This window comes from Papilio machaon, chromosome 18 (assembly GCF_912999745.1).
Source record: "Papilio machaon chromosome 18, ilPapMach1.1, whole genome shotgun sequence".
NCBI classification, from domain to species: domain Eukaryota; kingdom Metazoa; phylum Arthropoda; class Insecta; order Lepidoptera; family Papilionidae; genus Papilio; species Papilio machaon.
In genome coordinates, this window is record NC_060003.1 from 2,917,938 (window position 1) to 2,933,532 (window position 15,595).

At 31.4% G+C, this 15,595-nt stretch overlaps 1 protein-coding gene across 4 annotated transcripts in view; it reads left to right on the forward strand.

The window, feature by feature from the left end:
- Positions 1–634: 634 nt before the first annotated feature.
- Positions 635–15,595, forward strand: part of LOC106709795 (facilitated trehalose transporter Tret1) — a 28,129-nt gene continuing 13,168 nt past the window's right edge. For all 4 annotated transcript variants that reach the window (XM_045682066.1, XM_045682067.1, XM_045682068.1 and 1 more), the window contains exon 1: positions 635–809. The gene's annotated coding sequence lies outside the window, so the exon portion shown is untranslated. The remainder of the gene's footprint in view (positions 810–15,595) is intronic.

The following is a 15,595-nucleotide window of genomic DNA, read 5'->3' on the forward strand; positions in this document are numbered from 1 at the left end:
ACGTGAAATTAAATATGATGAAATTAACTTAAAAACTAGTTTAATTTTAAAAGTAAAGACAGCCTTCAAAATGCTATATCGCTGAATCATGCTGTAATTACGTACAGGCATTATATTTCACGACTAAGCAGATATGTAAAATATAAGTCACCGTCAGATTGTAAACATCGTTAATTTCTAATATCACTATTTATACTATAAAGTTACAAAATGTTGTGATTGAAAACATTCTGGTTGAGCATTTCATTTCAATCCTAACCTATATTTTAATGTAATGCACGAAAAAAAATATAACTTGATTAATTACTTTTATTTGAATGTTAACAATCAACTGAGAAATGACATGTCAAGGTTTTATGTCAAAGTGTAATTAATTCTTTTATTTAATTTACAATTTGATTAAATCTTATAGTATACATAGCTAAGAATAGATCTAGTTAGTGATGAATGGATTAGGTAACATGCCATGAATACGGACAACTGAAATTATTGTAATCAATTTAAAGGACAATTTGACAGGAAGTTTAAGTTATTCCTAGTGATTTTACAAAATAACAAAAATCAGAGTGTGACGGTAACATAAAATAAAACAGCCTATTTTGTACCTTAGCGGTTCAAAGTTTTGCGTCAAGTGCATAACCGCGTGGTAGTGGCCGGGTATCAGTCTCATCGGATGTGTGCTGTCAGCCGTCCGCGCGTTTAACTCAGTGGTTCTAATTGGTACTGGATTATTGTTTTCATTTTAAAAACGAATGGAACATTTTCGAGTGGAACATTTAAATTTCTAGTGCAACAATTGGTGAATATTTGTAAGTCGTATCTGTAAAAAACTGTTTAATTGATAAGTAATAAAAATTATTTCATAATGTAAGGATATAAAATAATTTAACTTTGTCTATTTGTATCTGAAATATTTTACAAAGTGGTCCTTACTTTATAATCAAGTTGTTCGAAAAAATGATAAACTCGTGTGAAAGCTTTGGATTTCTGTGTCTAAAAGCTCACTTATTTGAAATGTTAAATTGAAAAATGGTTAATTTTATATAAAACGATTACTCCAAAGTAAGAAAACTTTACTATCAATTTTTTTAGATAAATCATAATTCGTTGTTAATTTAACGTTAGGTATTTTGCAATACAAATTTGTTCAATGTTATATTCTCTTTTCTTTATTGTTTTTTCGAAAAATTACTACCTATATATAAATGAAAACATTAAAGTGTTTAAAAACATTAAAATATAAAAAAAAACATAAATAGTGTAATTATATAATTTATTTTGATAGATCTGAATGCATGTATTTACCAAATATAAAAATCGCTAGTTGAGATTATTATTCTTTAACAACCGAAACACCTTGTAAAGATTTTAAGAGCTTTTAATGGTATAAATGAATTTTAAATACACATATACTTGATAGAGATCAGGTTCAGGTGGCATTAAAATAAGTTATAATATTAAAACAGACTTTTTAAATCGATGAACAAAACATCCTTTTATAAACGGCATTCTGATTTCGGCTTGATACTCTGGCCTTGCGGAGGGACGTCAGTTCCCTCAGCATTTTTTATCGTTTATACCACGGGGAGTGTTCCGAAGAACTGTTTGGAACGATTCCTGCCGCCGAGTTTCGTCATCGGACGACCCGACAGACCGCCAGGTACCATCCATACCATCTGGATGGCTGGCATTCCACAACAGTGCGGTTCTCGCGAAATTTCTTGCCGCGCACGGCCGCGTTGTGGAATAGTCTGTCCTCGGTGGTATTTCCAAACCACTACGACTTAGGGTCCTTCAAGAAGCGAGCATATCTCTTTCTTAAAGGCCGGCAACGCATCTGCAATTCTCGTAGTGTTGCGGATGTCCATGGGCGTCGATGATCACTTCGGTGTTCGCGCCGCTCGTTTGCCCCCTTCTCTTATAATAAAAATAATAAATATTAATTTTTCCAACGATCTTGAAAAAAAAATCATATACCTTATAAAAAAGCAATGTTGCATTAATGCAGTAGTTAGTTCGTTGTATTTGACTTACACATATTTAATTTACTACTTCAAGTCAAGGGTATATCAAAACTGGTTACGACCATTGATTTCCAAAAAGACGCCAGAGAAGGTTTAAGTATACCCTAAAAAAAGTTAAAAAGAAAAGAAAATAAAAGTCCATATCAGGTTTGGTGAAACTTTTTTATTATTTATAATTTTGATTTTGGCATTGCATCGCATTTTAGGATTGGCTAATTCTATTCTATATTAACATTATTGCTACCTTTGTTTTTTAGAACAGAACGAAAGGGATGGGAATATTTTAATACAGTTGTACGACCGTGGATATCTACCATAACATAAACACGTTGTTATTTTGTAGTTTCCTCATCGTGACTTGAATCTCTATAATCCTTGCATATGTAATAAAAATAATTATTAATTTTTAATAAAAAATAAAATATATAGACATTCTTTTGATCACATTGTTGTGCATAAAATTAAATTTGATATTTTAAAGATCATTTTTTGGAAACTACGATTATACCAACCTAAATAATCGTATGTATCAACACAAAAACACGTTTGAAAACACAAAATTAAAAACACAAAACACGAAATTGAAACGTGGTTACTATTATTTACTCCGTATGCAAATATAATAGACAACCGACATCTGGAATTATGTTTACTTAGTTTTTAATTGTACTTTTCAATTGATGCTGATTCAGATTTCAGCAGATGCCGACTGCGGGATCTACCACTATTAATAGTTACGTATTTTGAAAAGGAAACACTGTATTAAGAGCATAATTGTGAGTTATGATTATTTACATAGGAGTCAGTCGATTTATGGGAAAGTAGTTCAAAATTAAGATATTTTCCTTAACTTAGTATCGTGTGATCTTGATTTAATGTTAATCAGTAATAGTTTTTATCTATAATTTCAATGACAAATTTTTTACTGTGAGTTGAAAACAATGCGATTGATTTTTTTTTAAATTGTAAATAACTAAAGGAAAACAAATGCTTTTGTCATAAAATCAAGTGTACATCAATCCAATAAAAAAAAATGTACTTTATAAACAATTTTACGTATCTCTTTTTGTGCTAATTTGTGTAAAATAATGCTTCAATTTTAATAAACATAAATCATTTTAATCCAAAACGAAAAGTTTATAAACAAATATCTTATCTTTTGCGGTTATCTTTACAAATTGGTTATTTATTAAGTAATAAATATAAATTGAATTAACATTGTCATATTTGTATAATTCTAATAATGATTTATTGTTTTGAATTTCTATAGTCTATATAGTAATTATATTCGTAACATTGTACGGTTTCCGATCCACTTAGGAATCCGTAGAGCGACCCGACCGTGTGCGAATCTTTATCCCCAACATCGATAATTCAGTAATTTACATTACATTAGCAACTTAGTTAATGTTAAACTTGTAACAAGCTATAATCTCTATAACTCTTTTAGTATTTTCTAATTTCATTTATTAAAGGTACAGAGTAAAAAAGATAACTTAGAGATTTATTATCAATTTTAAGAATCATTTCCGACATGTTTTTAGCCAGATTTAAATTTAATTTTTATTTAATTTATACATAAAATATAACACTGTAACAACCACTTAGTGCTATTTTAATTGTTAATAAGTCAGTTAGTTTATATTAAAACTACATTTAGTATGAGAAACCTACACTAAGCGAGTGCTTAAATAACTGATAAATGATTATGTGTGTAGCAATGAAAATGTTAAATCTTTTACATAAAACGGGTTAACTCGAGTATATTTCTGTGTAGACATCGACTAGTTTCGAACCCATCGAATTCACCCTCGCCTCGATATACTCGTAAAAACGCTCCGACGGGTTCGGAACTAGTCGGTGACTACAGGTTTAGGATAAACGGGAATTCTTTTTTTAAACCTCACTGCACTAGAACTGAGACCAGTTTTCCAGTTTTTTTTCCTCTAACTACTAACTTTTATATCCAAAACATTAATGATTTTAATGCGGCCCCTTCAAAAAGAGTGAGTTCTTTTTGTTATGCCATATAAAGTGGTCGTTTTTAGTAGCACAGTATGACGTCGTTTTGTCTTATACTTTGAAGTCAAATATTTAAATAACCACACTCCAAACTTCCATTCCGTGACATTGAAAATTATGTATCAATCAACTCAACGATTGATTCATTCAATTCAAATATTTTACAAGCCTATTAAGGTCAACTTTATGGTATAACCAATTAAATATACGAAGGCGATATTATTTGTTACAAAGATATTTAAAACTATAAACGTATCAAAACAAGTTTTTTAAAGAATACCACTAAAACGCTTCTCTTTATTATACCTTAGAATGTAATCAAAAGATCTCTGTTTACCTGAAATAAATTTTAGATTGATAATTCAATTATTACATACTTTTTTAAAGTAGTCGGGTTACCATTTTATTTTTATTTTATATCAAACTAAGTTTATCATTGTGAAACAAAAGATGTTATAGATTCGCAAGTGTCGTTTGTAGGAGTACATGATCAATAAATTTTGAAAGGTTAGTAACAACCCATCACATTTTCCAAAACTATTTGTATACCAGCTGAATTTAAAAACAAATAAAACACCTTGACCGGCACTGTACCTCTGACTATTCTAGATTTTCAAATAAGATATTGTTACAACGTTTTTTGCTTTAGTGACATTAACACTCACAAAACGTTCCAATGATTATTGCTTTAATGAACAGAATACCGACAACAAATTCCACTGTAAACCGAATATTCAAATTAAATTGATTTCGTATTTATTTTATCGTTCGAGATATCTTTATCTTGTTGCAGTTATTAAATAAACTTTTATTTATTTGGACTCGACTGCAGTTGTCTTTTTATAAGTGTCAGAAATTTTACCTGAATGGATGTCATAATAAATTCGCTAAAATATTGAAGTGACCGTTGCCTTTAGACAACCGTTTTTGCAGATGTTTTTGCAGACCTACCTTGTTGCGGGAACACACAAAAAAAATGATATTTCTATTTCCTATGCGTCCTCTCCTTTGCCAAATCCACTTTCCCTTACCTTCGTTTCAGATAAAAGGAGAGTTGACATATTATAAATTCAATATACTTTTAATTAAAGGTATATTATACCTTCTTTATAAAATATACATCTAATAAATTGACTTCTTGTCGTAATTTATCATTTTCATTATGAAGTTTTGTTACTGCAATACACGAGACTCCACTTATATTGTTATCCGAATGTGTAAAATAATTCCATTCAAAATATATTTAAAACTTCTTTGACGATTAATCAAGAATTTTAATACGATTTTAGATATATAAATAAAAGAATCTAAAGTATACTTGACATCCGGGTTCGATTCTAGTTTTATTTCGATAGCCGCTCCTTTCCAGCTCGACTAGAAACAAAATAAAATAGCCTAATATTACTATTAGGTTATAAAAAGTTTCTTGTTATTAAAAAAAACTTTTAAATTACCTTCAGTTGTATTTAAGATTAACTGAGGTTACTAAAGTCAATTAACTTTCAACTTCAACTTTCGACGATAGTTAATGCAAAAATAACTGCATTACATGTTAGTGTGTTCATGTTAATATTAATTGATTGGTTAACTCGATAACAGTTGACTAGAAGTTAGTGGTATTAAGAGCAACAAATTGTACTATAATTATTTATACCGCATTAGCATATATAAAGCTATTAATAATGTAGTATTGGCTGCCAGAAAAAGTGGGCGTTTAAATAAATATTGATATGATATAAACACTAATTTATATATCATTATATCATGAATATTAATAAAGATATTACAATTTCCTTTTTACGTTGTAGCTGAGCTTTTTGTCGCGCTAAGAGTAATGAGCAAGAAGTCTATTGATATTAAATGCATACCAACATGTCTTGTAATATCCACAGAGGGTTTCCAGAAAAGATGTTTTACTATATATACATAATAAATGGAGAAAATCACCGAATAGAGATATTATAATATCCCTTATAAGTAATCCCGAAGTCAAGCTGTAAAAAATTAAGAAACGTTTATCGAGGGGCTAATTGTAATTCAATTGAATCTTTATAAATACTAAGTCTCTTCTTCATTTACAAAGATTCTTCAAAAAGTAAAGCTTATCTTAAGCGTGTTTCTAATGAAGATAGCTTTCTTTAAAGTTTTAATTTATTTTAAATAAGATATTTCAGTGCCTAATTTAAAATCCGTTTCGACTTAGTTATAGTCTCCACGTGTGTGTGTGTGTGTGTGTGTGTGTGTGTGGGTAACGAATAGTTTGTGTAATAATATTGCGCAACATTATAGTAAATTATTATTACTCGATCCTTAACTAGTCGCTTATTATACTCCTAGTGTAATATTCCTAATGTTAGGGTTCATGACCGATCGAGACTAGATTGACTAGCTTGAGATTGCAAAGAGTTAGTGTGACAACAAGCACGATAATTATGTCGACTCTCAATTTGCATAATTTAATAAAATGCGTTACATTTATCAGAGTTAGTTAGTTAAGTAGTACAGGCAGAAGCGTGTTGAAGTATTTTAAAGCAACGTCTACGAAAATATTTAAAATCCAGGGCTCATAATAGTAAAATATAAATAAAAAAATGAAAATCACTGATCAAGTATTACTCAAGTAAATAGTATATAGCAGAATTAAACCATTGACAAACCATTGGCGTACATTTTATCATCGTTTAATTGAATAGAAATCGAGGATTGGAATGTTCCTAAGGCACAATATGTGTTTCAATATATAATTATCTCCCTGGCCTTTTCCCACTTACGTAGGGTCGGCACACAAGGTTTTACAAACCTTAAATTTTTGGCGTTTGACTTTACGGCCGGTCACCTGCCTGTCGCCAACCCTACTCGGTTATTTAGTATAGGAGGCCTAATTTTAGTCCTCTTTCCCACTCCCCCTTCCCATCCTTTCCTAATAAGAAAAGGGTGGGAAGGGGAAGTGGATTTGGCGGAAGGAAGGAGAAATATCCGCTTTCTGTGCGTCCCCTTCGTTCTCCGTTGTTTAGAGGTAGACAACGCATCTGCATTTGCGGGTGTCTATGGGCAATGGTCGCCTCGCTATTGCGGCGAATCCAGGTGGCCGTTTGCTCGTTTGCCACCTTATGATATAAAAAAAAATATGTTTATATTCATTCAAAATAATCTTCAATTCGGATCAAAATGGTTACTAGCAAACGAAAGATATATAGGTAATGCAAAGAATTAACAAGAAGAGGTCGACTTTAATCAGTACTGAACTAAAATGCTGATAACCCTAAGAGTGAAGACAAAAAAGGACGAATCACATGAGATGAAACAACAAAACTAGTTTCTCTCACATTATCTCTTAGTTTTTTGACCGTCCTGTCCGTTTTTTATTGTTTTATAAGTCCATTCTATCGTACGTGTTTTACTTTTTGTTTTAGCGGCACAAACAAAAATTTACTAACGATGACGTGTTTAGAACTGGAATGTCTTCCTTTTTTAAATATTTTTAATAAAAATACCATAATCATATATAAACTCGATGATATTATTATAACTATTAATGTATCCTTTTCTTATCTTTATTGAATAACAATATTCCAATCATTACAAAACTTAACAAAATTTTTATAAAAATGTACTTTTTATGTAAAAAATATACATAGTAATCAGTAGGAATCAAACATTTTAATTTAAAATTATACAATGAAATTGTCTTTCGAAGTAAATTTATTTGAATATTATTCATTGTAACGTACAACCGGAATTATCTTTAGGAGTCAGGTAGACACAAAAACCATAAGCGAGAAGGATTCGTGATAACATCGCAAGCTGAATGCACTGTGGATGGTCTCAAACTTACTAATGCTCGACCTTCAATGCAGTATACGAGTTATGTTTGATTTATTTAAACACTAGCTATCGCCCGTGACTCCGTCCGCGCGGTATTAAAAAAGTACTAGTAGTACCTTATGTGTTCTTCTAGAGTTCTAGACTGCGCTCTACATCTGTGCCAAATATCATCCAAATCCGTTGAGCCGTTTTAGAGGCACTTTCAAACTAACACCCATCCATCTAAACATTCGCATTATAATATTAGATTTGTAATGTAACATTTATTTTAATAATAAACTAAAGTATGCTTACTATTAGATGGCGTATTTATAGTAACTTTAAACAAATTTATGTAATTGGACCAAATTTAGAACCCTTTGGCATTACCTGTTGGAACTGGTTAGCTTTCTCTTTGATATGCATACATACGATAAAAACTTAAGTTATCTTTTGTATAATTGAATATATATATTATTATAATAATTGAATATGAACTAATAAACTGTCACATTCCTTCAAAAAGTTATGTTGTCGTGGTCAAGAATGTCGAAGGCCTCACTAAAATCGATTGAATTTTGAATCTTTAATTTTATTTGCTACTTAAAGTTAATGTTCGTTATTTATTAATGTATTCGCAGCCGTTTGGTATAGGATTTTATTGACACCCATCATTCGCTGTTCAAAGTAAACCCCAAAAACTTTATAAACAAAACAAAAGAGGCTTAGTATTGAAGACAATGACTGTCTGTCAATCGGAAATGCTCCTATATAATTTTTTTACAAGTTGTGAGATAAAATTGTATTATATTAGTAAAAGATAATTTAAAAGGATTAATTATGTGGTATTTAACCTTTTTAAATATAAGTTTAAAAAGGTTTTTTCAGTTTTGTCGTTTACGTGCGGGTGCATAACTCTCATGTTTCATTATAACAGCGGAATGTATGATATAATTAATTGCAATTTAATTATGAAGAAAGAATATAAAAGTTGTGAACACACTTGCATGTCTGACACGTATTTAGAAGCCTTATAAAGGCTGTCAGTTGTCATGAAGCACACGGGTTAATACAAAGAGTATTAAGATCGAGAACAAAACTTACAGTTTTGCCCTACTCTGCTATTTGAAATGGCCTTGAATAATATCTGTTTTATAAATGCATCCATCTGATTATGAATTTCCTAAGGTTTTGTAATTAATCAAGTTATCTCATTACGAGTAGGTACTAACAGCAAATTGTCAACTGAAAATACATTGAACTATTAGTTATTTCCTAAGTTTTTGCATTGAAATTAACTGTTTTCCTTTTTATATAAATACTTAATTATATTTATCTGGCCATAAATTAATTTCGAGTTATTTGTTCTGTGATAGTGTCATAAGCAATTGCGTGCGTGAATAATAACAATTGAAAGTTATTACTGAGTCTTCAGACAAACTGATATCATTGCAAACAAGAAACATAAACTATATACTGTTGACATTGTCGATAACAAGCTTACAATAGTGAGTTTAATTCAATTATTAAATAAACAATCAATAAATAAATAGAAACGCACTTTGGAAATTACGAAATTATGTAACCGTATGTAACTATGATTTATCTTTATTATCATAGTAGTAGTTGTTTATGTGGTACTTAAGCTTACATTCAATATACTTTATACCTTCGTACGCAGTATATAATCATAACTAACTTATTTGAATCATTAGATAAAAAATACACTGAGATGTTACCAAGATATAAGAATAAAGATTACATCAATTTAATCAAACTTTCGTGAGACATTATGATTAACTAAAATAGGAAACGGATAACGGAAAACTCATCGCTCACGCACACACAGTGAGCGATAGATTGCGTCCGCGAAATAATACCAGTCCCACACACCCTGATGTAGAGCCCTCGCCGGGCTCGAAACTTGTCACACCGACACCGGAAAAATGTAAGTGAGTGTTTTAGCCGTTTCCTATATTAGTTAAAGATTTACCGTCTTCTGTGCTATCGATTAATTAATCCATTAGCCTGGTTCTATGACCTTATAATATGAGCAAATAGTTTTATATGTGACAACTGTAACAAGATAAATATAAATTGACTCTTACAACAATGTAACCGGTCTTTCAACTTGCGATCGTCATTTTATCATCTCTGTGGACTAAGCTTGTATCTGTCCGATGATAGAGTAAAAACTATTCTCAAGATCTCCATTTAAATTGGATCCACCGCTTTCAATACTAACATCGGAAATAATTACAAAACTAAAATCAAACATGTTATTTTTTTTAAATTAGGATAATTATCAGTCTGTGCAATCGATTGTTTCAACCTTATGGTATTTTTATAATTATTTGCATTTCATAATATTATTTTATATTGTGTAATATTATGGTGTATTGCGTAATAGTGCTTCTTGATGTTTCATGTTTTTAAATTATTATTCAAAAATATTTATAAACAGATGAAGATAAAATGATTCTTAAATGTTGGTTTCCGTTGTGGATAAATCTGTATAGAAATTGTTTTCATTCCTCTCGTTTTCTTAGAATAAACAAAGATAAAAATGTGTCTTTGTACAAGAGTTTCGTCTGTGGAAATCCACACTAAGTTTATGCCACCTACGCAATTAGATAACAACTGTTATTAATCAATCTCAGTTTATGGTTTACTAACAAAAAACAGAAGTATTTGGGTCTCTACCTACCTGTTATTTCAAATTCATTAAAAATATATATGACTACTAGCTGTCGCCCGCGACTCCGTCCGCGCGCAGTTAAAAAAAACTTAATTGGGGTATGAAAAATAGATAAAAATAAATGTAGCTTATATGACACGTTCGTAGATTTACCATAGCAGCGCCATCTATTGATTACTTACTCAACCCAGTCGAAAGGTATCGACATCTGTTAGAATCATTTGGAGTTAACAGATAATTGTGACTGTCAAATAATAGCAGACAAATAATTAGCAATAAATTACAATTGCGACTATAATTTGAGATTTAAACTATCCTATCTCTCAAGTTGGATCGAACTGCACATGGTGTGCGAATTTTATTATATTCGGTTAAGTGGTTTAGGAGTCCATTGAGGACAAACATTGTGACACGAGATTTATATATATTAAGATAAGGGACGTTACGAACAGAACCGTTTGCTCAAAACGATAAACCTCTGGCATCTCAGCCTCAGTTGTCACGTATGATATGCCGAGACGTGTCGCTATTAGTATTTTCAATTCGCCAAAATTGTAACTCTTTAAAGGAGAGTGCTCGTTATGTAATATCCATTAATGGGTTTAAGCTTTCCTTTACTGAAGATGTCCCAAACTGAATATAAAAATCTAAAAGAGCCAACTGAGAGAGTTCTTAATGACCTATGAGTACGGCAGGTTGTACTTATTTTGAACTTTTTACGCAAATAAGTATGTATTTTATTCTAAAGATCAATATTTAGCATCGAAATAACTTAATTACTACAATGTTGTGCCTCTTCTTATCTTTGGAAAAAAAAACAGAGGTAGTAATAGTGGTCCTAAACATTTTAAATATTATACTTTGGGGAAACTTTAATGGCATTCAAGGTTTGATTCGTTTAATTAGTCACTTCATTTTTTCATCTAAAGCAATAATATTCACTACTAGCTTTTACCCGCGACTCCGTCCGCGCGGAATAAAAAAAATGCACACAAGATAAAAAAAGTTTTTATGTCCGTCTCCTAAACTACCTCCCCATCAATTTTCAGCTAAATTAGTTTGACCGATCTTGAGTTATAAATAGTGTAACTAACACGACTTTCTTTTATATATATAGATTAGTTCAAAATTAAGCTAATTAAAATTTTACTTATTTTTTAATTCGTCGATATTTATTTATTATTTGATTTAAAGTATTATTAATATACACAAAGCTATATTTTTCACGATATAACAAGCATTATTTAATTAATTCATTTCGTAAATAAAAACGAGTTAGATAATATCGGAGACCATTTATATCAAATTTGACACTGTATTAAAAATTTAATCTCATTCACTTACCAAACGATTAAAACTTTTTAATAATGATCCAGTATATCATTAATGAAAAGTAACAACATATCAAAATATTTAGTGACATAAATATAATCTTGGTATAATTAAAAATAATTCAAGACCTGAACTTTTTTTCATTGCATATTTCAATAACATCAAAATTAAATACCTCAATAAATTTCCAACGTTTAGATACAGGATGTTCTTGTGAGTTTTATACATTACATTTGTATTGACTCGTATTTTTCTTTCCGTTTTTAAATGAAAGACAATGTAAGGTATAACAATATTTACAGTTATTAAGAATTCATAAATTGCAGTTACTGGAAAGGTATATCAAAGAAAGAAAAGTACTTTTTTATTCTTATTAAATATCAATAACATACAAATCATTAAACGAGTTAAACAGTTCAAGGAACTGCCTTTTCAATACACGTTCTTTTGCTTTTTAACTGCGTATTTCGCCTGCAGTAACATTTGTTTTGATGTATTTGCTGTCTCTATCTTTTTTAAAGATAATTTGAGGGATAACGTGTATGACTGCAGTCGAAACCGACAGAATTCCAACTTCCCGTATTGCCAATTTTATTTATTTTTTGTTTTTCGACGCAAATATATGTAAGTTACAATGAACTTTATCAGATATTAAAAATTATGACCGTTGTTTTGTTAAATCAAAAGGTGTATGATATGTTTTGCCCATGTTCTTACTAATATTATTTTTATAAATCTTTTTTACTAATATTATAAATGCGAATGTTTAGATGGATGGATGGATGTTTATTTGAAGGTATCTTTTGACGCTTTAAATTAACTTGTAAGTTGCTTAAACTTCTAAGCTTGGATACTTCGAATACCGCATCCATTAATGTACATATTAAAATATATCAACAATAATTTTTTATGTATTAGATTGAAATGACTAATAATTATCACAAATAAACCATTATCACAAGGACCTATGTTAAATATAAAAAGCGACATCTGCGAAATACCATGTTCTAACCATCTACGATTTTAAATAAACAAATGTGTAAATTAAAACATGATAATATAAATATAGTTCAGTACAGAAGCTTTATATACTCTGTCTCAAATATTTTGACTGCTCGGTACAACGTTCTAGTCGCTGGGCAGAGCACAATTTCAAATGTAATGTAGTAAGGTAAATGTGGTATTTGAAAGACGTATGCCAAATTTACTTCAAATCCTTTTGCATACAAACAGTCAATCAAATCTTTCCTCTTTATAATGAAAGTGTAGACATACTCACGACTCATAATCTACGACGGTTTTTAATTCTCACGATAATCGCTTGATATTTTTAATACAAACACGTTTAATAAAAATAAAAACTATAAATAATGAATGCAAATCTGATTGATTAATTATTTTTTTAGCAAAATGGTCCATAATTTTACACGTGTTTTAAAACTTTATATTTAAATTTATTTTTTAATGCACTTGTTTTACTTCTTCTATAATCTAGAAATCTGAATATGATCAAAAAGTCAATGAATTGAATATTACCACCTCTAGGCGTCACAAGATTATTGATTCATCAGCTTACTATACGTCCCCACTGAGGGGCTCGGAACCTACCCTAAGTCAGGGGTGACTATTAATTAGGTTGTGATAAAACTTGAGAAGATTATGGCTCATGCGCGTCGCCAGCTGATGATCTAGGCTAGATTATAGGGTGGAGCTATCATTCAGGTCTTATTGGAAGTAGTTTTTATACACCTCCCCTCGGCGGCTCTCATGATATGGCTGCTGGAGATAAAATTAAAAATCTCGCTTAAGATTAAGAATAAATTAAAATTTAAAATTAAACTTAAGCGAGTTTTCTTAGTAATCGCACGTTCCGATACCGCGTCGAGGGAGTGTACTCTCAATTGCCTCCGTTCGAGCCGGGGTACCCCAAGGTTCGGTTTTAGGGTTCTTTATGCCCTCTACACTGATATATGAGAAACAACTAACTTAAACTTGGACTTGCCCACTATTGCCTGAAGTTGGCGTCGCGTCGCCTTTTTGACTTTGCCGTCGGTCATTTTACTCCGGTAGTTGTAGGTGCCGCCACTTACAATCCGAACGCGCTTGGATTATCGGGATTATCGTAGACCTAGGCGTGTTCTTGACTTTCTGATGTTTACATGATGTGATCACTATCGCTCCGGCTAAGGTCATCAACATCACAGATCACACGCCGCAGTCGCTATCGTTTCCGGCAATCATTTTCGCGATTCGGCCTCAGAGCAGGCAGGTATTCTCCTAATAATAATAGAAGCGTTGTTGAAGTTACTATCGTCATTTTTCCTCCCAGCGCTAACTCTTTCCGAAGTGGTAGTAATGTTGTATGTATTAATAATTGCAATTAGATAATAGCAACCGATCAAGCTGAGGTTCGGCCCTCCCGGGCACCCTTGATTTGGAATGAGAAACGCGTAATGAGTGACGGCCCAAGCTGTGGTCCCCTCCTGGGTTCCCTTAAACCCAGTCACTCCATGGAGCGTCCACCGAAGCGATCTAAGAGCTTGGTGGCCTCGCAATCCGGTAATAGAAACGAAGTAACAGACCGAGCCGAGGCTCCTGAGGGAGGCATAGAACCTAGTTACTCTTAAACGAGCTAAGCGTCATCTACGTCCGACCACCTTAAGCCCGGTGAAATTGTAAATGTCTCCTCAAGGCTAACAGTGACTACTCAGACACAAAAAAAACCTTAAGCGGTATTGCTACTAATCCCTACTGGTGACTTCAAAACAATTTCTTGATCTACACTATACTAGATACTAAATTTGTGGTTTAATAAGCTAGGAAACCAAAACTTCATAATTATATTAATAAACCATAATATACAAATAATTAAATCGAGGTATCACAATTGTTAATTAACAATTCTAGTCATAGACAATAAAAATGCTTGATTTATCATTTCTAGTCTGGTGAAACCAGTACACATTCACGCCTGTGATGTTCTTCAAAAGCTATTTATTACGTCAACAGTGGCCTTTTAAATCTGACGGTGAAAATGCCCGCTTAATACGAGATTATCTGGTCTTGGAACAGAGAATTCATTAACGTTCGTAAATCTTGAAATGCAAATATTATCAATCGATACGACCAATTTAAAAGTTGTCAGAAATTTGTTGTTTGTTGTTTTAAATAGTGTTACTTTTCGAAAGATCTAAATAACGGCTCTACAATAATGTACGTGACAAACTTAAAATAAAGCTATTATTTAATTATAGGTACATTACGATCTTTCTCAATTGGTCGATAAGCACACCGAATAATCGGTGCAGTGGGATTTTTTACATTAGGCCACTTGATTTTTGATCGGCCCAAGAGGAAACAACCAAATTATTCAGTTAATCTATCTACATATATTCCTGATTTGTAATATAAATATAACTAGCGAGCGCCCCCAATTATGACAACAAAGAATTAAAGAAAAAATTTGCCTAAAATAGGCCCATGTTGCCCGCTATTCTATTAAAGTCCCGTCAAAATCAGTCCAGCCGTTCCGGAGATTACAAAGGAACAAACCTTGCGGACAGAAAAACAAAATTTTTAATAATTGTTTTTTCGTTATCAGAAACGCGAAATGTATTTTTTTCTCACTATAATATACAGACACTGCAATTTTATTTGTATGTTTAGAAAAAAATCACTGCATATTTCTCCCCTTTTCTTTCCTAAGCAACTGGGC